Here is a 27358-nt window from a genome sequence, read left to right as displayed (position 1 = left end):
AAGACAAATATCATATGATATCACTTATATGTGGAATCTAAGGGGAAAAAAGGACACAAATGAATTTATTTATGAAATAGAGACAGACTCACAGAAGTAGAAAACAAACTTATGGTTACCAGGGGGGATGGGGTGGGAAGGGATAAATCGGGAGTTTGGGATTAGCAGATACTAAGTACTATATATAAAATAAATAAACAGCAAGGTCCTACTGTAGAGCACGGGGAACTATACTTCATACCTTATCATGGCCTATAATAAAAAAGGATATGAGAAAGAATATATATGAATCACTGTGCTGTACACCAGAAATTAACATTGTAAACTGACTATAATTGTGAACTGACAACATTGTGAACTGACTATAATTCAATAAATTTTTTAAAAATAATGAGCAAAAACGAGGTAAACGAAAGTTTTTAAATGGCTCCAAACTTTGAGCACTGTTTTCCTTTCCTTCTGCTGAAGCCTACCGGACACCAGGGCAGTTTGGCGGGGACAGGTGCGGAACACTGAGTCTGTCTGGGGCTGCAAGAACAGTGAGACGGCAGTCTGGGGAGACATGATAATCCACCGTGATGTGAAGCAACCAGACAAAGAGCAGGAGGAAAGAAGCTTGAAGTCCAGACATCTGAGAGGCTGTCACCCTTTGAAGATCCTTTCAAGTACAAAGCACAGGGGCTCAAATGATTTTGACACAGGATGGGAAATAAATATCTACAAACACACACATGGGGCGGAGCTGTGCATGGGAGGCGCCCAGCTGAGTGAGTTTTCCGAAGCTTAAGCCCTTCTATTTCCCCACCTCCAACCCCAAGGCATTGAACCATGAAAATCCAAATAAATCAACTCCCTCCATCTTCGTGTGCAACTTCCAAGACACACTTTTGTCACTCGGCTACAAAAGAAAGCACAGCAATGACCCGTTGGTGCCACAAATGCAGTCTAAGCATTGATTTGCTCACTGTTGAAGGGGGGGGGGGTCTGGTGAAGGTTTGGGGCTCCTTCTCTGCCCTTCACCTGGAGGGCAGGGGGGCCCCGACGGGGCCATGTGCCTCCACCAAGGGCTGAGTCCTGCACTCTTTCTCAAGCAATTTGCCAGAGTAAGTATAATGGTTAAACACCAGGCTCAAATTCTGGCCCTGTCACCACCCGGATGATCTGGGGCAAGGTGCATCACTTTTCTCAAACTCAGTTTCCTCACGTGTAAGATGAGGCTAATGAGAACGCCCACCTTGCAGAGTTAGTGAGAGTATGGAGGGGATGCTGATGGAGCATGAGGACTACAGGACACACAATAAGCCCTCGAATGCTTGCTGCTTAAATGTTGGCTGCAATCATCTGCCTTCTTCCCTCCAAATCAAACTGCATTGATTCAATTACTGTCAACACGATGACTTAACAACCTACGAATCTGGCCAAGTCAAATAAAAAACAATCAGTGAAGCCGCTTGCTTGACATTTAGTGGATGAAAATTGACCTACTCCCTCCCACGTGTCAAGTTATAGTGTCTTCTAGCTGCAGTTTTCGAATCCATGATTTCAGCTAAGATCAGATGGAGTAATCCATCTGAAAGCACACTGTGGGTAGTAAGGGAGGTTGGACAAGCAGAGTGTATAGTCGCCATGGGTACCAGGTGCCAGGGACAAGATGCTCTGAGGCAGTGGTGCAGCTGAGCAAGTGTGCTTGCAAAGATCCACCCAGTACATCTCATCTCAGGCCGGAGGATACAGGGCTCAGAGGTCCAGCTGCTAACAAAATTAGAGTGTGTTTTCCTTCTGAATGTAGCATCGAGTTCTTGGTTTCTTTTCCAGACAATGAATCTGAACTACTTTCAGAGGCAAAACTGTGGGGGAAAAAATAAAAACAACTTGGAAGGGAATCTGTGATGTTGACAAGACCTCTGCAGGCTGGAACTCCACCTGACAGCGGGTTAGGAGACACTGTGCTCCAGACTGGTCACTGGCTGCTTAGTTTAGGGTAAAATTGCTCTACAAAGGAGGGCAAGATACAAAATATCTAAATCCTTACTTATAAAGAGACTTGCCCACCTGATAGAACTTTGGTGAGAATGAATTACATGACTATAAATTGTTTTTCCAGCTACGGGATTCCATTTACGTTAATGCAGTGGGCCGAGCTTGAAAGTTCATACATACATTGCATTGGAATCTGGTTTTGTCATTTGTAGCTCTGTGGTTTTAAGCAAGGGAATTATCCCACTAAACCTTTGTCTCCACGTCTACTAAATGAAAATCAGGGTACCTACCACAAGGAGTCATTGTCAAGTTGCTATAGGTCAGAATTAGTTAAGGCTATCCGAGACTGCAAGCTAATACAATTACAGTCAAATTGGTAAATATAGGTATGAATGCTTTAAAAACTCATGATATTGTAATATGATTTAGGAGAACTGTTAAATATATTAGGTATACCAGAGAACGGAATCCTGCAATCACTAAGGGCAAGAATGAGGTTTATCTATATAGATTGACATAAAAATGGTTATAATGTAGTTAGTGATACAAAAGTAGATTATAAAATAATATATTTGGATGTGACCTCTATGAAGCATCTGAGTCTTGGCCACTGGGCTCACGACCGTTACGTACAAGGACCAGATCAATGTAGTGACTTCCACCTGTATTTCCTCATCTCTAACTTTTTCTGACGTAGTAGACAATTGGCAGTTTAAGTGTGATCACATCACCGCCCAGCTTGAAATCAAGTCGGGGGCTCCCACGAGTGGCTTTAGCCCCCTCTCTACCTTGTGGTTATCATTTCTACCCAAGTCCATCACTGACTCCTCCAGGGAGCTGTACACCTTTGCCTGGAATGCCGTCCTTCTATGTCAACCTACAGATTCGTATCCATCTTTCCAAACTCAGCTGATAAATTTCCTCTGTAAAGTCTTTTCCAATTGATTCTTCTCTCTACTCCCATTCCCAACCTCCCATCTCCATCAGGGCAGACACTTCTGTGGTCTGCTGTGTCCATGTCCACAATATCCTGAGCAACAAAAACAGTGTCATCCCACCGTCGGGACTCAATAAATTTCTGCTGAGTAAATTGAGAAGTGATCATCTTTTGAAAGTCTCAACCTTTGAGCATTAGTCATTCTCATTCTGTATAAAGGTGATGGGGGTGGGGGAATAAAATAAGTGAATTTGAAAAATGTCTTTTAGCTCTGGAAGTCAATTAAAATTTATTCATGTATCCATTCCTTCATTTGTTAAAGAAATATTTATTGAGCATTTACCAAATGCTGGGGATGCAAAAAAAAAAAAAAAAAAGTAAATGTAATGGATTCTCTAATATCAAGAAATTCCTGATTTACTGGAAGAAGCATATTTGTAAACCAGTAAGTGAAGGAGGTTGAGGTAGGTGTTATTGAGAGAAGTGTATATAGATTCAGAGACAAGAATCCCTAGACCTTTGGAGGTGAGGTATGGAGTGGTGAGGGCTGAGGGGAAAGGGAGCAGGTTCAGGGCAGTTGAAGGGGCAGCAAGCTGGGGGCAGTACACGTTTCCAGAGGGTGGCCAGGGTAGGTCTTTTGACAAAGTGACATTTGAGCATTGAGGTGAAGGAGGTATGGAAGTGACCCACGCAGATACGAGTGGGAGGTGACGCAGGGAGAGGGACCAGCCAGTGCCGAGTCCTGCTGTGGGATGGGCTGGAGGAACTGCCAGGAATCCCGGGGTCTGTGGCAGAGTGACCAGAAGGAGGGTGATGAGAGGTGCTGTCAGAGATCAGAGCGGTAAAGGGATCTGTAGGGGAGAGGGGAAGGCAGGAAGTGGATTAGGCTGGACATCATAGGCCATTTTAAGAATATTTGCTTTTACTCTGAGTGAGGCTGGGGGCCTTTGGAATGCTCTGCACAGAGGCATGGCATGGTTTGAATTATTTTTTTAAGTGTTATGCTGGCTGCTAAGTTAAGTATAGACAGTAGGAAGTCAGGGAACAAACAGGAAGCCTGGTTAGGAATCTATGGTCAGTAACCCAGAGATGGTGCATATTAAATCAGATGATAGCAGTGAGGATGGTGAGGAGTTAGTGTATCTCTCTCTCTCTATTTCTCTCTCTCTAACTATTATCTATCTGTCTGTCTATCTATCTATCTATCTATCTATCTATCTATCTATCTATCTATGTATCATCTATTTATTCAACGGGATTTCTAGCCAATTGAATGTAAAGCAAGAAGGAAAGAACACTTAGAGATCGTGTATTTGATGTACTAGACACCATGTTAAGTATTTTGCGTGAATTATCTCAATTAATTCATTAAACACTTTAAGAGCTAGGGCAAACCAGGGTCTCTTCACTCTATGCCATCATGCATTCTACTATACTTCAGTGTTTCTTTGAACACATTTTTGTTTTAATTTGCAGGCTTGGTGACCACAGATCTCAACAGGCAATTTCGGCTTGAAGTGCAGAGTTGGAAAATTAGACAAACTTCCTTGTAGGTAAAATGGGCTTAGAAGCTAATAGCTACCATTTGTTGAGTGTTTAGGTGTGCCTCTTTTAAGCCTTTAAGCAAAAGTGTGGTGTGGATTACACCTTGTTTTCCCCCATTTCACAGATGAGGAAACTGAGGACAGTCAGGGTTAAGTAATTTGCTCTAAGTCACATGTAGTGAGCAACAAAGTGGAGATCTGGACCCAGGTCTATCTGATTCTCAGAATTCCTTGCCTCCTGTGCCTTTTCTACAAGCCCAAGGGTGATTCTGAGCCCTGGGATGGGGTTGGAGGACTGAAGATGGTAAATGAAATAGTGCATATGAAAGTCTATAGAAACAAGGAGAAAAGACTTTGAAAGCAGGAGTTCTAAGAAAATGTAAGTTATTGTTAGAACTCTTAGGTTACTGGTGTTGCCATTGTCAGAGGAGAGGAGATGACAGATCTGATGATTGTGCTTATGGAAGGACTGGGTTCTCTCAAGTCAATTAAAATCATTTTCCCTCTCATCTTCTTATTGAGTTGATCATACAAGCAATTGACCAACCAAGAATCTTCCCAAATTCAGTCCTTGCTTCTTTCTTACTTCTTTTTGTCTACCCTCTGCCAAGCCCTTGGAGTTTGTTTTTAGTCTTTTTCTTTCTTTTTCACTGTTTGGCTTGAGTAAGCTCAACTCCTTTATGAACGCTGCTCCCAATCCCTGGGGCCCCGTCCCATTACTATGGAGTGCTAAAGAAGGCATGTAAAAAACGAATATATGTATGTATATGCGTGACTGGGACATTGTGCTGTGCACCAGAAATCGACACATTGGAACTGACTATACTTCAATTAAAATAATTAATTAATTAAAAAATATGAAATTCTGAAGTAATTTTCCTATCTACCCAGCATCTCTAGGGAAAAGAATTTCCCTTCGGTCATATACATCTGGACCCCACATGGGATGAAAGAATGATGCCCACAGTTGGGGGCCAGCAGCATGAAATGCAACTGAAAGAAAAGCAACTTGGCTCCAGGACTGAATAAGACTCACCATTGCCCCCAAACCAGCAACTTCGCTTGAGTAAGGGAACCAGGCCCCCAGCTGTGATCTCGTCCCTCAGGTACCAATACCATTTCCTCTTCCCTCTGAAGGGGAGACGCCAATACTTTTCTCCACCACCAACCAGCTGCCTGCTCACAGCTGCACCTCTGGGCAGTTGTTCAGCATGGTCATTTGTCTGCCCCGAATGTTGACTTTGATCTCCCACCGTCATCAGGGGAGTCCAGTGTTGGCCAGAGGCCTCAGAGCCGTGGAGCAGGAGGAGTGGACGTCTGGGAACCCTGCACAGACACTACCCTGCCTTTTCACCTCTTGGCCATCTGAGCAATTTGTAACCCCAGGTTCCAGCTGTGAGTCCATCCTGTCTGCTGTGTGGTGTTGTGGATAAAAAGCCAGAAACCTAAAAGGGGGGTGAGAAAGAAAAAATACTATCATCAGTTCCACACCAGGCTGTGTCTGTGTTTATAAAAGGGTTGGGATAGAATAAACAGCAGTACTCAGGATGACCTAATGATGTGGGCTGTAGGGCTTTCTGAGGGGCTGGAAGTCTGCCCCACATCTTTTGTTGACCCGGTGCAAGAAATCTGACCCAGGAGGGCCACTTCAGATAAGTTCAGTTGGCAATCAAGAGGTGGAGATGAGCAAACCAATAAACTCAACCGTTCTGTTTGGAGGTCAGGCCAGGTTGCAGGATAACTGTGGAGGCAGAGGGATCAGGGTGCTCAAGGCCTGGCTTGCCTCATTTTCATGTTTCTGGGGGACGTTTAGCCCAGTAGACTATCCAGAAAGTAGTAAGGATCTCCAGAGACTCTGGGAGGCAATTAGAGAAAGTGGACTTCTCTTCCAAGGGAAAAACGCTAAGAGGCTGGCCCTCTTCTTCTTTCAAATTTGATTTAAATCTCCGTGATTGAAACTCAAACTCCTTCTTCTTTTCCAGGCAGACTGGAGGGAAGGGACCTTTTTAAAATTTTTAATTTAATTTTTAAATTGAAGTATAGTTGTTTTACAGTATTGTGTTAGTTTCAGGTGCACAGCAAAGTGATTCGGTTAACACACATATATATGTATATCTAAGTGAGGTAAGTCAGATGGAGAAAAGCAAATGTAATATGCTATCACTTACGCATGGAATCCAAAACATATGTAGAAAACAGAAACAGACTCACAGACATAGAAAACAAACTTATAGTTATCAAAGGAGAAGGGGGGGTAAATTAGGAGTTTGGGATTAACAGATACAAACTACTGTACATAAAACATATAAACAACAAGGCCCTAATGTATCACACAGGGAACTGTATTCAATATCTTGTTATAAACTATAATGGAAAAGAATCAGAAAGGATCTTTAACTGTTAACAAAATGAAGAGGCTGACTAGGCTGCAGTGTGTAAACACTTGAGTTTAATGACTGATGACCATGAAAGAGGCTTTTAAATTTTTCTTGGGCATTTTTTTTTCAGGTTGAATGTGTTTCCCGTTACGTTAAAAAATCTTGAAACCACACAGGCTGCTAGTCTGAGACATTCTCAATTGCCAATTTAACTTACCAAGTCAGAGACTTTTCATCCTAGTAAAAGCTTTGGATTCTCTACTGATCCTAATTGTCTATATAAAACTGGTTAAAAGATAATGAGGCAGGAAGCTGTGGATGGCTGTGACATCCCAGGAGGGTATCACCCTCTCTGCCAAATATTTGGATCAACAACCAGCCATCAGCTGCAGTGTGATGTAATTATGTTGGAGGAGCTTTGTGCAGATGGCTGAGATGTTTCTGTTTACAGTGTAATTCTTCCCCTCAGCCTGAATTATGTATATCAGGCTAAGCATATTGAAAGAATGGCCTATTCATTTTTTTTCTCCTCTCCCGGAATCCCCCTCCTTTTTTCTTACCCTTCCTTGCCCTGACTTTCTGCATAAAGAACATGGAAAGATGAAAAGGCCCGAACGCTAGCTTTAAACCAGCCAGTAAACCGTATAAGCCAACCCATACAAAGCAAGAGGGCACCAGAGCACTGTCAGCTGTGACAAGATAATCTCAGAGACAGATCCTGCTCAAGTTCAAATTCAATACAGACGGAGATTTTAAAAATAAAGTGGGCTGGGAAGTAGAATGATCTTAGTTGACCTAACTCCAAAGCAATAGGCGTGATCTGGCCCAAATTTCAAAAATAGAGAACCATCCAAGAATAATAATAGTATCTTGCTGGGAGAGACTTTTTATCTTGGCTTCATCAGAAAAAATAGAATGTAAAGCTTTTCCCAGTCTGTCCAGCCTCACGCTGGGAGTCTTGGGTCTTTACTGGTCCCTCCCTAAACCGAGAGTAGGTATGAATGACCCTGGATAAACTGTGCCCAGGAGGGGCTGTGGGGAGGTGCAGACTCAGATGCAAGAGAGGGTGGATCAAAATCGAGGGTGCAGGGATGGGTTAGGACCATGTGGATAGGATCCTTTCTAGAACTACTTATAGTTTCCTGAACAGCTCTGCTATGTTTTAGCACTATGCCCTTCCAGTCCCTCTGATGATCACTGTGTCTTTGTTCATCCACAAAGTCTGACTTATCCCACAAAACTCAGCTCAGTGACGGCCTTCTCTGGGAAGCCCTTCTCTTTCCCTGGTTGAGTTAACAATCTCAGATTCTGTCTCCCAGGGTGGAATCCAAGTTGACTCACTGTCTTGGACACTTGCCTGTGAGTTCTTTGCGTTCAGGGATCTTTTCCTTGAGTTTGTGTCCCATGTGATGTCAAAGGCACATAGTAAATATTTACCAGTTGGATTGGATTAGTGTGGAGTTGAATTGAGAGTTAGATCGCCCTTTTCAGTGGCTTCCATAAAAGAAATGCTACAGTGATGCATTGATGTTGAAACTGTTCTTTACCCAGCCTGAGTTAGTCCAGGGAGTGAGATGCTTTCAAGCATCAAACCCCAAACTCAAGTGAACCTCTCTTTTTCCATCCAACTGAGATAGCACAGGGCCATATACACCAGACTGGCAGGTGGTGGTTCAAAAGTGACTGGCAATAAAGCCCATGGACATTTCAAGGCTAAACCCTTGATAAAGGTGAGATTCAGTCAATAGTTTATGTTAATGATTTTGTTTTTTCCCTTTATATGTACCTTGTTAAGATCTTCGCAAGGAATCTTAGAGACATTTTTAACGTTCTAGCCAGTTGTACAAAGTACCTTTTTAGTTCCTAACCCTCTTTCATTAAATCAAGTTGAAATTGGCCAAAGGGATAATCTCACTCCACCTCATGCCTGTCCTCTCTGGAGGTTAAGAGAAACATGGTGTGAAAGTTTCTAGAACATGGTGATGGTCAAGGAGTCACACGAAGGAGTCATACTGACCTGGGCTCAGATCCTGGCTCTGCTACAGAAAAGTGAAATATTTAACTTTTTTGTTCCTTTCTTTGTAAGATGGACTTATGTAGAATAAATCATTTAGCCCAGGGCCCAGCACACAATAAGTCTTTAATACATGATCATTATTGTTATTATTAGTTACTACCAGATATTCCAACCCAAGGTCATGAGAGCAGGCAATTTACTGAGCATTTTTATTCACCACCACCTTCTGAGTAATCTCTTATCACCACCTTCTGAGTAATCTCTTATCCCTTTGACTCCTGATGTAATACTTGCAGTCCATACACAATACAATTTGGACTTAGCATCTTAGCTACCAAGTCAGCTTTTTTTCCCCCAGCATCCTGAATTTGATTATGACATTTAGTAGGGAAAGAGTTAGAAGAGTCTAGCTTTATAAAGAGAGATTAGAAAGTTATCATTTGAAAAGACCTAAATCATGCCTTGTTTGGCAACAGCATTAATTTTGCTCTCAATACACACAGCAGAGCAGGTTCAGAATGAGATGACAAGGTGCTCAAGATTTGAGTATTCAGTTGAGCACATCAAGGTCTCTTCCCATGGGTCATTTTAATTTGTGTCATACCAGTTACAATAAAGTTAGGACATCTCTCTGTTGATAATATGTAACAAATGCATATGTTTACACAATAAAGTCTAGAGAGGACATTCAAGACGGAACCAATAGCTAAATTCATGAAAGACTTCACTGGAAATGAAAAGGCACATAGTTTATGCATTTGCCTGGTTTGGGATAATTATTTTGAGTTACAGATTTTGCTTACTCTGTGCCTAACCCAGACCTAATGGATTTTGAAATAAATAAAGGACACAGGGCAACTCCTGTCTAAATAACGTTGTACAACCACTGTCAGTATCAGCAAAACCCATTACATGTGGGAATGCTTGGTTAATGGCAAGATTTGGCTAACTTTAGGGTTATCTGATTAATCAAAATTATTAACTAGGGTTCCAAGTAACATCAGGAAAAATATGTTCCCCAAATAATCAGATAATGTCCTTTTTGGCTAAATAGATGATCCAAGTACATGTACTTGTTTGAGTACCCATTTTCAATCCTTTGGGGTATAAACATAAGAGTGGAATAGTGGAAACTCTATGTTTAACTTTTAGAGGAACCACCAAACAGTTGACATTAGCCAGCTGAGTGTGAAATTATTGATTTCTTTTTATAGACTGGTTTTCCACAGCAACTGCACATTCTCATCAGCAATATATTAGGGTTCCAATTTCTCCACAGTCTTTCTAACACTTGTTTCTCTCACTCTCTCTCTTTCTCTCTGTCTCTGTCCCTTTCTCTCTATTTAAATTTTTTATAGCCATCCTAGTTGCTATGAAATGGTACCTCATTTTGGTTTTGCGTTGCATATCCAACTAGTGATGGTGAGCATGTCTGTGTGAACTTATTGTCCATTCGTATATCTTCTTTGGAGAAATGTCTACTTGAGTCCATTATCCAGTTTTTAATTGGGTTGTCTTCTTGCTGTTGAGTTGTAGCTCTTTAGGCATTCTGAGTATGATATGTGATTAGCAAATATTTTCTTCTCTTCTGTAGGCTGTCTTTTCACTTTCTTGATGTCATAAAAGTTTTTTTTTTTATTTTGATGAAGTCCAATTTATCTAGTTTATCTTTTGTAGCTTGTGCTTTGAGTGTCATACTTTAGAACTCATGGCCAAATCCAAGATCATGGAAACCTTATGTTTTTTCTCTAAGAGTTTTATGGCTTTAGCTCTTGCATTTAGGTCATTAACCCAATTTAAGTTAAAATTTGCATACAGCTGGAAGCAGAAGCTCAAATTCACTCTCTTGCATGGGATGAGCAGTTGTCCAAGCATCATTTTTTTGAAGAGACAATTCTTGCCTCATTGAATGGTTTTGCCACACCTGTTGATAATCAAATGGTCACAGATGTGTGGGTTATTTCTGGATTCTCAATTCTATTCAGTTGGTCTATATGTATATCCTTATGCTGTTGCCACACTCTTTTGATAACTGTAGCTTTGCAATAAGTTTGGAAATGAGCAAATGTCAGTTCTCCAACTTTTTCTTTTTCAAGATTGTTTTGACCAGTCTAGGTCTCTAGCATTTCCATATGAATATAAGGATCATCTTTTCCATTTCTGTGAAAAATGAGGTTGCAATTTTGATAGGATTGCATTGACTTTCTAGATTGCTTTGGGTAAAATAATGGCCTCTCAAAAATACCAAGTCTTCCATAAACACAGGATATCTTTCCATTTATTTAGGTTTTCTTAAATTTCAACAATATTTTGCAGTTTGGCCTATATTTTACCTCTTTGCTCAATTTATTCCTGGATATTTTATTCTTTTTGATTAATAGAATTTTTAAGTTGTCTTTTCCTTGATTCAGCATTCACCTGGTTCTATAAACCTTTGACTGTTTTCAAGAGTTTTGTCAATGTTAGTTCTGGCTGTTCTACTTTTTTTTTTTTTTTTTTTTTTTTTAATGTTTCTATGGAGGGATGCAAGCTTGGAGCTACCTACTCTGCATTTTGCTGTTATCACTGTAATTTTTTCTTGAGAAAACTTTTCTCCGTTCAATATGTTGATACTGATAGGCTCAGTTTGCCAAGTATCATATTTTATAGTGTCTACAGTAGCTTACCCATGTGATTGCTTAAATGCTTGAAAAGAATTCCACTAACAAACTACATGAAGGCAGGGAGGGTATAGCTCAGTGGTAGAGTGCATGCTTAGCATGCATGAGGTCCTGGGTTCAATCCCTAATCCCCAGTACCTGCTTTAAAAATAAATGAGAAAACCTAATTATCCCCCTCCCCCCACAAAAAACCCAAGAAAGTAAAGGAATGATTAAAAAGCCAAAACAACAACAACAAAGAACACAGCGTTTTAGAAAAACAAACTAAAGGAGTAAAGTGTGAAATAATTTCCTCATTTACATTTTCAATTTTGCTCTACAAAGAAATAGGCGACCACAAATGAAGTCAGGAAGATAAAAGAATTTATACAAGAGCACAGCATATGGTAGCTGCTTGGATGTGGAAGACTATGAAAAACTCAAGCAATGGTAAATAGTTATGGACTGGGAATCCTGAGCTCTAGGGCCTCATTCCAGGTCTTCCTTTAACCAGCCGGGTAGCCTGAGGCACATCCCAGTGACCTCTCTCTGGCTTGTCCTCTCCTGGCAAGTGACTGGGATGGATGGACCTCATCAGTGGTTTCCAAACTGAGTTCCCAGGAAGCTGGAAGAAGTTCCCAGGGAGACTGGGGCAACTGGAGGGATTTCCAGGCTCCCCACACCAGTCTGAGATGCTCCACTTGTAAATGCTTTATTTATTCGAGTTCCATGTAAGATTTTATTTGAAAATACAACTTCTGCAACTTTAAAATTTGAAACCATTGAATTAGATAATCTCTAAGCTTTCTTTCAGATAAAAAAAATCTTTTCTGTACTTCTTTCAAGTGCATAGTCTAATTCAGGAGAGGATTAGAAATTTGAATATATAGATTCTAGGCTGGTTCTTCTGTTTACAGCCTTGGAATTTTAATAGTGTTTATCATCATTTTGTCTTTATTTTCTTCACCTACAAGAAAGGAGGTAATAATAATTCTCTATGCACTTCCTAGAGCTAATAATAAAAATATACATAAAGTATCTTGAGAAACTAAGTGTATTAAGCAAACATTAAGATATTACCAATTGTTGTTAAAGCCCTTGACTATCCCAACACAGTAAGTCTGAGATCTTGAAAGAATGGGCAGAGTCTAATAGGAAGCAACAAGAAGTAAGTTTTCACTTTCCAAGAGTGAATCTGTATAATGTACCGTAGCAACCTAGCTCTAGTGTATAATTGTCCAGTAACCTTCCTTTGCCATGTAAGCCCACATGGCTAACCCACCCAAGCTCTTTGATAGCACATCCACAAGTAAGAGAAGGAAGGAGGAAAGAAAAGCAAAGGAGAAGCCTTGGTGTGGAAGTGTTTAATGCTATCTGACTTCTGGGACTCTTGCTGACATCCTGGCTCATGTCTGATCTTGACTCTCATTCCCTCTCCATCTCGACTAATCATGTCCCAAGCTTTCTCATCTAGCTTTATACCTTACAACTAGGCCACTGACATCACTCGTCAGCTGAGTGTCCCCAGGAGATTCCCCCAAACCAGCTACTCTCTTCCATCTTTGCCTGGTGGAGATTCCTCTGATCTTGCAGCAGCCAAACTGATTGTATTTGTAATCGTAAAAATATAGTAACCAACTCACCTGATTTCCCTAGAACTTCCACCATTTTAAAACTGGAAATCCTGTGTCCTGGAGACCTCTTCAGTTCCAGGCAAACCAGGAAAGCTGGCCACTTGGCTTGTAAATATAGTAAAAGAAAAAATGTTAAAAAGGGAGATGGAGATCTGTAGACCAAAGGCAGAAACTATAGATTCTGGCCCTGCTTATGAAGGTACTCCTTTTTAATGTAAGCTTTCTGGCTGGATCTAATTGATGTAGACATTATTTGGAGTCTGATTCACTCCAAATATCATATTTACTTCCTTGAGTGGCCAGGGGCTAAAATAAGCAATACTATAGTTTTGGGGATGCCCTTTCTTGGTCATGATATGTCATACCCACAGCATTTTTCAACCTGCTTGAGCACACTGTACAAAGTATACATGTTAGAATGCTTAGTGGACTTCCTATATAATACATGTAATTGAAGAATTTCAAATCTATTCACTTTTTTCTTGGGTTTGCTTTTTTTCTGAAAACCCCATTGATCATTTAATGAATAAAAAGTACAAATTAAGCTTAAAGTTGGGTAAATTATGCTCTGTTAAGAATTTTTTAAAATCCTTAAAAACTTTTTAAATTGTATAAGTTTTATTTAATTGAAATGAATTTTAATATTTTCAACTATAATGGAAAAATTCAACTTAAGAGTGAGAAAAACTCTAAAAAGGCAGTTAACATTTTTACATGTTTGCCCCCTAAAGTCAGCCGTGTACATTTATTATTTTCTAACATCCCTACCTTTTCATTTCAGTTAGAATTGAGTGAGTGATTAACAGGTGAAATAACCATTACGGGTTTTTCTTTTTCTGATTGGAAAGAGAGTATCTTAGGCATTAATAATATTTAAAAAAAAAAAAAAAAGCTAAAGATGGTTTTCCCTAAAATCTGCCTTGCCCATGAAGATGAGAATAAACTAGAATGTCTCGAAGGGCAATTTAAGGGCAAGGATGAAGCACGAAACAAGCCGTGCGGTGAGAGCTTGTGAACACACAGTCTCTCAAAGTGCCGGGGCCAGGGTGGCTACAGCCGTAGAATGAGGCATTGATGGAAGTCCCAGAAGTGAGCCTGTGAGGAGCTGTGCAGTTATAAGAGCTAGGTCGTGCAACTGCGAGATGTGACAGAGAGAATGGAAAAGTAAGGACTTTTCCTTAAAGCAGAGAGGGTGGAAAAGAAACATGAGTGACATGGTTGTGCGTGAGAGTTGGCCTGGGTACCAAGCGTTTATATGATCTCAAATTTAAGGGCACTTTATCTCGACCTAAGTTTACATAATAAAAGGGAGTAGTGATAACTTGTTAATGTTTCCTGTCATTATTTAATAGAACTTTGGAGTTTCACAAACTCATTTGCATTTCTCTTACTTTTCCAAAAATTCTGGGGGCCTAACAGCCTGCTTTGAATAGACAGTGACCTTGCAAGGATCAATTTCATGGATAAAGAGATGACCAGCACCACCCCTTTGGAGGGAAATTTGACAGTGGCTGCATAAGCTTTTTATTTTATTTTATTTTTATTGCAGTATAGATACTTTACAATGTTGCATTGGTTTCTGATGTACAGCATAGTGATTCAGTTATACATATATATACATACTCCTTTTCATTATAGGCTGTTACAAAGTATTGAATATAGTTCCTTGTGCTCTATGGTAGGACTTTGTTGTTTATCTGTTTTGTATATAGTAGTGTGTATCTGAAAATATCAAACTCCTAATTTATCCCTCCCTTCCCCCTTTCCTTCCTGGTAACCATAAGTTTGTTTTCTATGTCTGTGAGTCTGTTTCTGTTTTGTAAATAAGTTCATTTGTGCCATTTTTTTAGATCCCACATATAAGTGATATCCTATGGTATTTTTTTTCTCTTTCTGGCTTACTTCACTTAGTATGATGATCTCCAGGTCCATCCATTAAATGAACATAATTTCAGACCCAGCATACTTTAGTTCTATGACTTTACCAAGAGAAGCCTGGCATGTCTACCTGAGAGACACATAGAAGAGTTTTCATTGCAGAATCACTAAGGGATTGTCTAAATCAATATGACAGTTCATATGATAGAATACAATATAATCATTAATAAATTACTGAAAGAGATGAAATAGACAGATAGAGCTTTAAAAACTCCACAAGGTGCAAAATACTGCTTACAGCATGAAACCATGTATGCCAAAGTTCAAAGCACAATACTTCTCCTGCTCAGAGATTCATGTGTATGCAATGTAAAGTTATAAGAAATGGACTAGAAAGACATATATCAAGATGATAACAGTGGTAAGTTTTAAGAAGAAGGGACGTGATTGGCCTGGAATAGACAACAAAGGAATCTGTAGTTTTATTTGTTAATGTTTGATTTCATTTATTAAAAAAGACAAGGGGGGGGTATAGCTCAAAGGTAGAGTGTGTGCTTAGCATGCACAAGGTCCTGGGTTCAGTCCTCAGTCCCTCCATTAAAAAAATTAAACAAACAAACAAACCAAAGTATTCCCCCTCCAAAATATGGTACAATGGAAAAAAAAAAAAAAGAATTAAAAAATAAATTCAGAACAAACATGATAAATAATGATTGCTAATCTGAGAAGGAGGCACACATATGTTTATTTCAGGATTTTCTCTACTTTTCTAAAATTGTTGAAAGTTTTCAAAATTAAAAGAAATATTAGAAAGAAAACATAAAAGAAAGAGGAAGGAAAGAAGGCAACCTCTACAGAGCTGGTTTTGCAAATTTAAAGATCAAACGATGGCAAACATCACAGGCATGTCCAAGTTTACTTAAAAAATACCCAAAGTAACAGCAACGAGCCAAACAATAAATTTATATAAATAAATTTTAAAATAATAATAATAACCTTTTAAATTAGTAATAATAAAAGCCTTTTGGAAGAGCTTGTTTGGAAGGCCAGAGCCGTCAAGAGCAGGTTGGACCTCACGGATAAAGCAGGGGTCCTGCAGCAGGGGCCGCACACCCTTCACGGGCTGGACACTGATGTGCAGACAGCCGGCCCTGGGTCCCTTCCGGGAGCCGGGCCCTGAACACTGTCCTGGTCTCCTTCCCCCACTGCTGACTCTCTGGAAGCCCAGATTTTAAGCCTAGGGCACGCTGAGATTATATTCAGCTCTTGTGGAAACACCACGGTGGTCCTCAGGGACACACTCTGGCTGATACTTGTTCTAAAATAAAATGTATTAATAAGAAAAACTTGAGGTATCATAAGGCCAACAGATCAGAAGATGACTGCTATGGGAAAGGGAGTTTGTTATTGAGAGTTCCCGAGAAGAGGAGACAGGCAGACTGTGCTATGCAGGGCCACAGGAGCAGCACCAGGGTCGGTCAGGAGGCAGGCGGAGGAAGAAACATAGACAGAAGCTTTTGTTGTGTTTTCCATGAGCGGGAACTGGTGAGACAGAGCCAGCAGGCTCAGGACTGGCCAGTTTGAACAATATCAGCGGACTCTGGGTGGACAGGCTGTCTCTGGTTTTCTGATATTAGCCCTAAGGTGGAGGAAATAGCATGAGGAGGCCAGGTGTGCACTGTGGACTAAAAGGCCTGCTCTCAGATCAGTTGTTTACCATCTCTGGAAACTCTCTAACCCTGGGATGGGCAGTCCAGACAGGGTCAGTACGGCCCCAGGTATCAAACTATCAGAATACAAAAAGTAGTTAATACCATATTCATCTGAGGTGCAAATAAAATCCTGAAAGAAAAACTTAAGGCAAAATGAGCAGCATTAAGACGATCTCTGTTACTTTGCTTGGAGCCTGTGCATTCGTGTGGTGCCAGCTTCTGGGAGTTGGGATCATGTTGCCTGCAGTGTCAGTCACCCCAAGAGGGCCTGTGGTCCTGTAGTGGGTGGTGAACTCTCGGGAGCTCAAGTTCTGAAATGTTCACCATGGCAGAGGCTTCTTTCCTCCTCTTCAGCCAAACCCAAGTCCTGTTGTTGGCTGGGAAGCTTCTGTGAGGAAAGCAGGAGGCCCTGTGTGCTGGGCTGTGTTTCCAGTGCTGAATGAAATCACTTTCTATCATCTTGGGAGGAAAGGGAGGATGGGGAGGCAGGTGGATGACTTGCTGCGCCAGCAACCTAGGTTAGTCACACTCGCTCCTCTGAGGAGCTTTACCGCAATGACTGTCCCTGGTCGGGGGGCAGGAAGCTGTGGTGCACATTCAGGGCCACCTCCCTCCCTCCTGTGCGGGCTCTTGCCTCCCAAAGCTGCTCTTTTCAGCTATTACCATTGAGAGCTGGGCCTGATCATTATAATTTGATCTCGGGCTGCACAAAAGTGCCACCATGTTTATTTTTCCCTCATGCTGGCCTTTCGTTTTGTTCTGCTGTTCCTCTGGCTCCTGGTGAGCATAAATCCTAAGCAAAGTCTAGTGATGGGAAGAGGGAGGCAAAACCCACATTCAAGCGTAAGCAGGCTCAGGACGCGGGAGGGTTTAAGAAAACAAACACTTCTTCTTGCTGAGATATAGCTGAAGTCCTCGCATTGAAAGAACGGGAGAGAGAGGGTAAAGTTAAAACTATGGCAGGTGGGGAGGGTGTAGCTCAATGGTAGAGCGCATGCTTAGCATGCATGAGGTCCTAGGTTCAATCCCCAGCCCCTCCATTACCAATAAGTAAATACCTAAATAACTACCCCCACCCCCACAAAATAAAACACAAGCTTAAAAATATTCTATAAAAATTTTAAAAAATTACGGCAGTGAAGGGCCCATAGAGTAACACAAGAGCATTCACATGCACTGTTTGACTGCAGGGGACACAGCTGACCGCTCACAACCCTGATGCCCAAGCTTTCAGTAGGATATTATGTTTCTTTGTGGATTATGGTTTCTTGAAGATTGTCAGTATTGAGATAAAAGAAGACCTGCTTGCTTAATTTCATTTAATTTCTTCTTTTTGTCTTAAATCATGCCTTGATCTATCTACGATGTATTCAAAAAATAAGCCTACGAGTCAATTTTTCTAATTGCCTTTAGAAGTTTACTTGGGAAAATGTGAATTGCTCTAAAATGGAGGCAAAGAGAGAGGGATATAGAAGATGTTGCTGCCTTTCCTATTTCTCTTCCATTCCAGTGTTGTGGTGACAGGATAGTTACCACCAAAAGTCTACTGAGGTGGGAGAGTAATAGCTCAGTGGTAGAGCACCTGCTTAGCATGCACGAGGTCCTGGGTTCAATTCCCAGTACTTCCATTAAAAATTTTTTTAAAGAAAAAATAGTCTATTGAGGTGGTTGCCCTCAAAGTTCTGATTTCAGCACTTAATTTGCAGAGTGATTCCACAGAATCCTGGGCCCTGCTACCTGCATCCTGCCCTGCTCCCCTCTCCTGCCTCTGGTCAGTGTTATGAGGGCCACTGTCCCCCCTGCTTAGCAAAATCATCCCCAGTCACGCAGGGAGGGTACGTGCCTACCTGCCGCAGACCCGGCTGAGGGAGATGTGGGGGAATCTGAGGATGCCTGTTTTATTCATGTTGTTTGGTGCATTCACATCCAATAGTTTTGTCTGCTTTCTGTCTAACAAGTCAGCCAACCTCTGAACATGTGTGGACCTTGAAAACCATTTTCTTCATATTTTCTAGATGTCTTTTCTATTGATGTATCTAAATAAAAGCTTCTCATTTCATCCAGGGAATTCTTGACTTCCTTAAGCCTATACCCTTAAAAAAAAAGTTATACTTTGCTCATTTCCTTGGAAGAATGGTCATCATGTTTTCTAAGGAAACTTTATAATAAGAAATTAAAATAGTGACAAGAAAAAATTTTTTTAAAGAACAGGAAGCCATCTGAGAGGAAATGCGATATAACTGTATACTGGTTTTGGTACTAGAAATGTTTCTGAAAAATAAGGTATCCGTAAACTATAAGAGGTAATGTGCTGGGAGGCTCTTTTCTATAAACACCCTTTATAAATTGGTTTTAATAAAACAGTGTAACTACTTCGAAGTATTCGGTTTTGACAAAAAGTGTATGTGGGAAAGCCTGTGGCTTTAAAGATGGAGATTCTTACCCAGTGGTAGAATAAATAACTTTGTGGTTTGTAACATGACTTGTTACACACTTTAGCCTTTTCTTCATTAAATAGTTATCTGGTGCCTGCCTGCTCAAAGCCTTGGTTGTTCTCTCAGCCTAATGTACCTTGTCTATTTCATGGTGCCTTTAAAAAAACTTAAGAGGAAATCACTGTAGAAAATCTTGGGATTTGAGGACAACAGTTATTGCTAAAAATAATTTTCTTTGCTTTATTTAAAAATTAGATTTATTAGTTTCCATCATGCAGCAGCTGGAATGCATTTGCAATTTGTTTTCCATCTCAGTTTTGCCATTTATTAGTCTGGTTGTGAGGTGGACTTGGGAGTTTCAAGGCAGTAAGTAAGAGGGAATCAAGATTCTGTGTTCTATAATTATTTGGGAGGGAAAGTTTTACTTAAAAAAATGTCAATACAAGTAATTCAGACAAAATCTCATTGGAATTTTGACAAAATGAGTTCCCCAAATCTAACCTGACAAAGTCATGTGGCAGTTTAAGCCCATAGCATCTCTCTGAATACAGATGAGGGACTCAAAATTCAATTCCAAATACTTTGACTATAGTTCTTAAATTTCTCTGCAAATTTTCATGGAAATTAAGAAAAAATGCAGAAAAAATACAATAGTGGAATAATCATACTGTTCAATGATCTCCTCTTTAATATTAGCAAAGACACAACACAATGCATTCCTTTGACTGGGTAGCAGGGTCATGGGCTGTGCCTGCAAAGTGGACAGAGGGTAAAGTCTGAGTCCTCTGGTTCAGTGAGGAGGGTGGCAATGGCATCTTCCCCATGAAGGAATTTTCCAAAGATACTTGTATAGGAGAAGCACAAAGCATAGATACACCCTTGTCTGTGAGGGGAGGCAGGGGATTATAGACTTTTGATTACATTGTGTATGTTTTTCTTACATTTCTCCATTTGAAGTTAGACCAAACTTCAAACACAGAAAATTTGCAATGGATACACAAAAGGTGGCATATTCATGCAATGGAATATTACTCAGCCTTAAAAAGGAAGGAAATTCTGACACAGGTTACAACATAGATGAACTTTGAGGACATAGTGTGGAATCAAATAAGTCAGTCACAAAAAGACAAATAGTATATGATTCCACTCATATGAGGTACCTAGAGGAATGCAATTCAGAGAAACAGCAAGTAGAATGGTCGTTGCCAGGGGCTGGGGGGTGGAGAGGAATGGGGAGTTAATGTTTAAAATAAGTAGTGTTTGAGTTTTACAAGGTAAAAAGAGTTTCTTGAATGGTGGTGATGGTAGCTCAACAATGTGAATGTTCTTAATGCCCTTGAACAGAACATTTAAAAATGGTTAAGATGATAAATTTTATGTTATGTGTATTTAATCACAATTTAAAAAAATTTAAAATTACATTAAACATAATTCTCCATGCCAACAGGGATGATGATTGGTGGGACTATTAAGACGAAAATTTCTCCAAATGCATTTGGGTGTTATTTAGTCCATTTCCAATTCACATATTAATGACCCAATGTGGCTAGAAATTTACCAATTTGCTAAGATTGCTAAGTGTGTGGATGTTAACTGTAGCACATTGTCTCAGAACCTGCAGCAACCTGAATTTCTATTAAATGAGGCAATTAAATAAATTATAGTGCTTCCATAAAAGAAATGCTGTGCAACCATTATAAGGGCAATTATGTCAATGTGGAAAGAAATACAAAGTTAAATGTGCAAAATAGAGAATGCAGATCAGTGTACATAGTGAAATCCCATTAAAAACAGGAGAATAAACATAATAAATACATAAATATAGGTGTGTGTATGTGTCTGCTTGGACAATCAAAGCATATCTAGCAAAATGTAATAGTGCTTACCTCATCTGTCTTAAACATGCGTAATAAACTCACATATAAAAAGGGAAAAAAGACAAATCCAAGCAGTGTTTAACTCTGAAAAATGTGGGCGAGGAAGGGGCTGTCGACTGCAGGACTTTTACTTTTCATTTTCCACACTTTTGTATTGCTTACATTTTTTTATACTAAATATGAAGGGCAAGTAAAAGTAACTGAAACAAATTGAGTTATAACCATTTTATAATGTTGTGTTAAATTCCAGTGCAGAGCACAATTTTTCAGTTATACATGAACATACATATATTCATCGTCACATTTTTTTTCACTGTGAGCTACCACAAGATCTTGTATATATTTCCCAATTCTATACAGTATAATCTTGTTTATCTATTCTGCATATGCCTGTCAGTATCTACAAATTTTGAACTCCCAGTCTGTCCCTTCCCATTCCCCACCCCCTTGGGAGTATACACGTGAAGATTTAGTGTAAGACAAAGGTGGCATTTCTTATCAGCAAAGAAGACATGTTTAATTTATTTCATGATAGTAATGTGATGTGACTCTCAGAAAAGAGCTTACTTTCTTCCTCATTTATTATAATAAAATAAATCCTCAATGGATCAATTATTTCAACAGTGAAAAAAAACAAAACAATAAAATTATGAGGTGAAAACATATGGAGATTATTTCATAAATTTGATGTTAGAAGTGGTTTCTAAGCTGGATACAAATCTCAGAATCCAAAGAGAAAAAGTCAAGTAAAATTTACCACAAACAAATGTAAGGTTTTTTTTTTTTTTAATTGAAAATGTCAAAAACAAAAGACAGACTGGAAGAGTGCTTGCATATGACAAATGACTATGTCCCTTCATTTATAATAAGATTGTGCAAATTGATGACTAAAGAATGAACACCCCTCAAAGAAAATCAGGCAAACGATTTTAACAGGCATTTCTCAGGAAAAGAAATACAAATGGCTATTGAACATTTGAAAAGATGCTCAGCTTCATTCATGATGAATGAAATGCAAAGAAAAACAGCAATGAAGGTGCCTTTTTCACCCATCAGATTGTCAATAATTCAGAAGCTTCACAAGACGAGGAGTAACACGCACTCTCATACACTGTGGGTGGAAACACAAATTGGTCCCACCTCTGGGGAGGTTAATTAAGCACCAGGGGCATTCTAGGTATCCAAGAACAACTACTGGAAAGGGGGCCACTTAAAGGAAATCTACTTAAAATGAGAACCAGAGTATCATAGATTTTCTTTAAGTTTATTTGGAATTTTATCTTTAAAAAATGCTGTCTATTCATATTTTTGGAAAAGAAAGTCTTAATGTAATTATACATGCATTCTTTGAACAATAAACAAATAAATGTTGCTTGTGGGAAAAAATACAGTCAGAAACTAAAATACATTTACACATACTTTATGATTTTCTAAAATATATTTACATAATAAGAATGGAAGAAAAAAGTAATACAAACAAATGTGGGGACAAATATCTGCCAGACAACAACTCTTGAGGAAATGTTCCCTCCAGGCACCCGGGGAACAGACTCACAGACCTCAGTGGTTTCCTGTCGCTTGTGACTGTGATTCCGCCAGGATACAGGGCAACACAAGAGCGTCTGACCGGCAACCAGTTGAATACTGGCTCTTGTCTCCCATTGTCATGGAATTTGTGGACTCTCATTCTTGGCCTTACAGAGGACTTTGTGAACTCTGAGCATGAAAAGTGACATTTATAACTCCCACTGGAATTTCCATGTACCCAGGACCTCACCCGGCCAGAGGATGAATCACAGCTTCTTAGAATTGTGGGAGCCATTTTGGAAACAGCTGCCAAGGAACTAATGCTATTAAAAATAGCTCTTCCTCCCTTAAAAAAAAATGAATTGCTTATTTTAAGAAGACAAGAGTGGCTTGAATCTGTCCTGCTTGCATTTTTCATCTCCCGGGCATAGTGCCAGTGGGTCCAAGAAAGCCTGCTTGTCAGATGGAAATACCATATGTGCTCATGATGTCAAGGCCGGGAGAGAGCCTGGCATTTCTGGGAGGGGGCCTAACTGGGGTGAAGTCTGAGTCACCCCGTACGGAATCCATCTCCCATGGGGCAGGGACCATGGGGCATGGATTTTAACTCAGCTTCCCTGCACAGAAGTTCGCTCCTTAGATCAAGCATGGTGTATGCACTGGGGGATGGGCAGGATGGTCCACAGGAGGGCAGAAGGAAAATACTAGGTCAATCGACACTTGTTTTTCGGTCTAATAAATTTTTTTTAATGTAAGCTTTACTGGTATTTAATACGTAGGTTGACACTTGGGTTTTGACGTAGTCTATATCAAGCAATTGCTCTTCCCTGGAAATTCCGCATGGCTTTGGTGTTAACAGCAGCCATCTCTCGTGTTTATTCTTCCTACTGCAGTTAACCTATTTTTGGCTTAAATAGTGTCAAAGGCAAACAAAGCTGGACACTGGTTAAAGTGGGAAGGGCAGATTTTAATTGGTGATATACTATGGTAATAAGAAACTGAACTCCGATTTGCACAGACGTGACTGGGCATTCTAAAGGGAAAATGAGGGAGCAGGTAGAGTCAGGGAAAATTACACAAAACTAGAAGGAGAGATAGGAAATATGGAGATACGAAACCAGCTGGGTTTGCTGACTGGCACTTATCGAGCTAGGTTCCTACCCTCCCACCAAGGCTGGAAGACAGGTGCCCTATCCTTAGGGGTTGGCGGGAACGAACAGTAAATTCCTTTGGCAGCCTTGAGTTTTCTCAGATGGGCTCTTTAAGGGAGGTGAGTGAAGGTCATCCAATGGATGTTAGAAAGTACATCAGTGTTTGTTCAAGTCCTTACTTGAGTATCAGACTCAGAGGAATGGGCTAGAGTTTGGGCCAGGCTAGACCCTTTGTCAATCATCCTACAGATATTATCTTAGAAAAAGGGCTTATTGGAATATTTTGTACCGAAATGAGAGAGTGACCATGAAAATAATTTATACATAAGTAATCTCAAGGCAAATAAATTGAAGTTGTAAAGTTGAATGATGAATTAGATGTTTTCCATTTACAAAAAGACAAATGTTCCAAATTTGGAGAATATTTGCTGATGGATTATTGTGAGTAGGATGTTCCTGAAAATAAGACTCAACGTGCATCCGGGAGGAGCACGCAACCCCACAAAACACAGAGGAGACAAGTTAACAGCGAGAAAGGGAAGGCTTCTCAGGAGCATCTCATGGTATGGAGATCACAATTTGCAAATATTTCCAACAGTAATGTGATTTATTTTTCCAAGACATGTGTCTTTACTCCTCAAATCCCCTCATCTGTGATGATACCAGATCCAGTAAAATGCATCCGCCTGGAGGTATTCAGCTCTCCCTCTTGGGCCTCTTTGGGGGGGGGCGGTTCTGGAGGCCACCTGCCCTCCTTCCCAACACTCCTTGCCAGCCCTCCTACCCCAGGGACTGAGTGCCAGGCTTCAGACAGCCTCGCCCAGCACATGGGAATATTATTCAGCCATGAAAATGCATGACATACTGAAACAGGCTACCACATGGACAAACCCTGAAAACACTATACTAAATGAAAGAAACCAATTGCAAAGACCACATAGGATTCCATTTATATGAAATGTTCAAAACAGGCAAATCCACAGAGGTAGAAAGTCGATGTAGTGGTTGTGTAGGACTAGGGGAGAGGGTTGAGGAGAGATGGGGGTAACTGCTCATAGGTACAGGATTTCTTTTTGAGGTGATGAAAATGTTCTAAAGTTGATTGCAGTGGTCGTTGCACAACTTTATGAATAAACTACAAACTGTTAAATTGTAGATTTAAAAAAATTAAAAAAAAACACTCTCAGGACAGTGAAACTACTTTGTATGGTGCTATAACGATGGACACATGTCATACATTTGTCAAAGTCCATAGGATATGCAGCACTAAGAGTGAGCCCCAGTGTAAACTGTGGACTCCTGGCTCATCCATTTTAAGACATGTCCCCCTCTGGTGGGGAGCGTCAACAGTTGGGTGTCTGAGCACGTATGTTGTGGAGGAGTGTGTGAAGCTACTTTCTGCTCAGTTGTGCTGTGAACCTGAAACTACTCTAAAAAAAATAAATCTCTTAAGACAATGACAACAACGCTGGATGCTTTCCCATTGCATTTGGGATAAATGAGTTATCACTGTCATTACCATGAAGCACGAGGCACTGGGCCCTTGGACGTGCTGTTTCCTTTGCCTGGAAATCTCTCCTCCCCACTCCCACTTTTACTTCTGATTCCTACTCAGCTCAGCACGCATCGACCCAAGAAAGCTTCCTCTGACTGCCCGGCCCCAGCCAGGTCAGATCCTCTTGTCAAGGGCTTATTGTTCAATGTTTGCCTTCCATCAAAGGTACAGTCTGTCAGGGCAGGGTAACTTCCCACCTATTCACTGCTATGTCCCTAGAATGTGACGCACAGGCACTCAATACATATTTGAGGAATGCCTGAAAAAAGCAGTTTCATATTTACAGAGAGTGACGACATTCATTTCCTATTTAAACCACTCTGACTTGGAAGATAGGCATATTTACTTCATGTGATAAATAAAGACACTGAGACGCAGACAAGTTGGATGAGGCTTTAAAAGGCAGCAGAGTCAGGATTGGAATCTGTGTATTTTAAATTCAAGTCCAGTATTCCCTCCACTCACTCATCCACAGTGCCAACCTCCAACATTTAAAAGTTACCAGTTACTTGAATATAGGGTACACATTTGTCCTAGCTGGAGCTCTTGTGAGTGTCAGGGATTTACTGTTCATTAGCTAAGACATCATGGCTTCAGCAAAGGGTCTGCTTCATCTATGCAAGCTTCAACTTCTTGATTCCTAGTTGGATGCGTATAAACACCCAGAATTGCATGCATGAGTGAATGCATGTGGTATATCGGCTACCCGGTTTATAACACACCAAAATATCTCAGATATCCTCTGTGCAGCCTACAGATTAACAGTTGGCTCGCAGACCTTGTTAAGGCTACTCAGCATGGCAGAAGCCTCCTTTTTACGAGGTAAAAAATGAAAGCATGATTGTGTTTAGACATACTGGAGAAAAAGAAGGGTCTGGAACCCTGGGCCCATCCAGGAGAGTTCAGGGAGAGGCCAGGGAGACAAGAGGTCACCACAAGTCCCTCCCTGGAGGTTACAGTCACTGAAAATGATCAAAAGTGAAAAACAAGACTGAATTCTCAATTCAAAAATAAGCTTGTTTTCATTGAGAATCAGTTAGATATTTGTTCTAATGAGGACAACACACACCAAGGTAGATGTCAAACACAACAAATAAATTTAAAAAGTCAATGTAGAGGCCAACATTCCAAAACAAATGAGCTTTGAGAGTCAAACAAATATTAAATCATTTAAAAACCTATTTGAGAATCTATTATGAGTCTAGTGCTGTATAAATCATGGGTAAAGGACAGGTCATTAAAGTCCTTGCCCTCAGGGATGTGATAAAAATATTACCATTTCACTAATATTGCCTTTTATTACAAGTGCTTGAACTCAGAAAACATTTTCTCGTGCTGAGAAAAAGTGCTTATCCTCCATAATGTAAATCTAACCTAGGCCAGATTTCTAAATATCCCTTGCTCCGGGTTTCACCAGCTCTTTGGACCATAGCGGCCAAGTTGCAAAAAATAAAAATGAACAATATATATCATGTCAAGAGTGATTTTCTGGGAGCTGGAGATGGTATTAAAAAGTACATTTCAAACAAAAAAGTACTGTCTTTTCTAACAGAAATATCCTGTAAGGTACCCTTCCTCTACTTGGCCTTCTGGAAGGTATAGCTTCCAGATTCTTCTATGATCATGGAAGACGGCATTTTGATGCTGATACACATAACCTGCAGATGAAAGAAATGTTAAGGGTCGGTCGTAAATGGCTCATGGTTCTGAGCTGGCTCTGCCTGGTCTCTGTGAGTACCACCATCAACGCTTCGTTCCCAGGTGTTTGGTTCCTCTTGTATAGGTATTTCTGGTTATGCTTTTGAAAATGTTTGGAATATTTTAGCTTTCCATTGAAAGGAATTTCAGATTTAGAAAAGAAGTTTCCAAAATAGTAATAGAATTTTCAGTATGACCCTTTACCCAGATTCCCCAAAGGTTAGAATGTTACTTGACCACAGAATAATTCACAAAATCAAGAATTGAGACTGACTCAGTACTGTTACCTAATCTGCAGACTTTATTGAAATTTCGCCAATTGTCCTCTGAGACCTCTCTAATCCAGGATCCAATTCCAGATCCCACGTTGTCTTTTATTGTCTTGTTTCCTGTCAC

Source organism: Camelus ferus, chromosome 11 (genome assembly GCF_009834535.1).
Source record: "Camelus ferus isolate YT-003-E chromosome 11, BCGSAC_Cfer_1.0, whole genome shotgun sequence".
In the NCBI taxonomy this organism is placed as follows: Eukaryota; Metazoa; Chordata; class Mammalia; order Artiodactyla; family Camelidae; genus Camelus; species Camelus ferus.
This window is presented reverse-complemented; position numbering follows the sequence as displayed.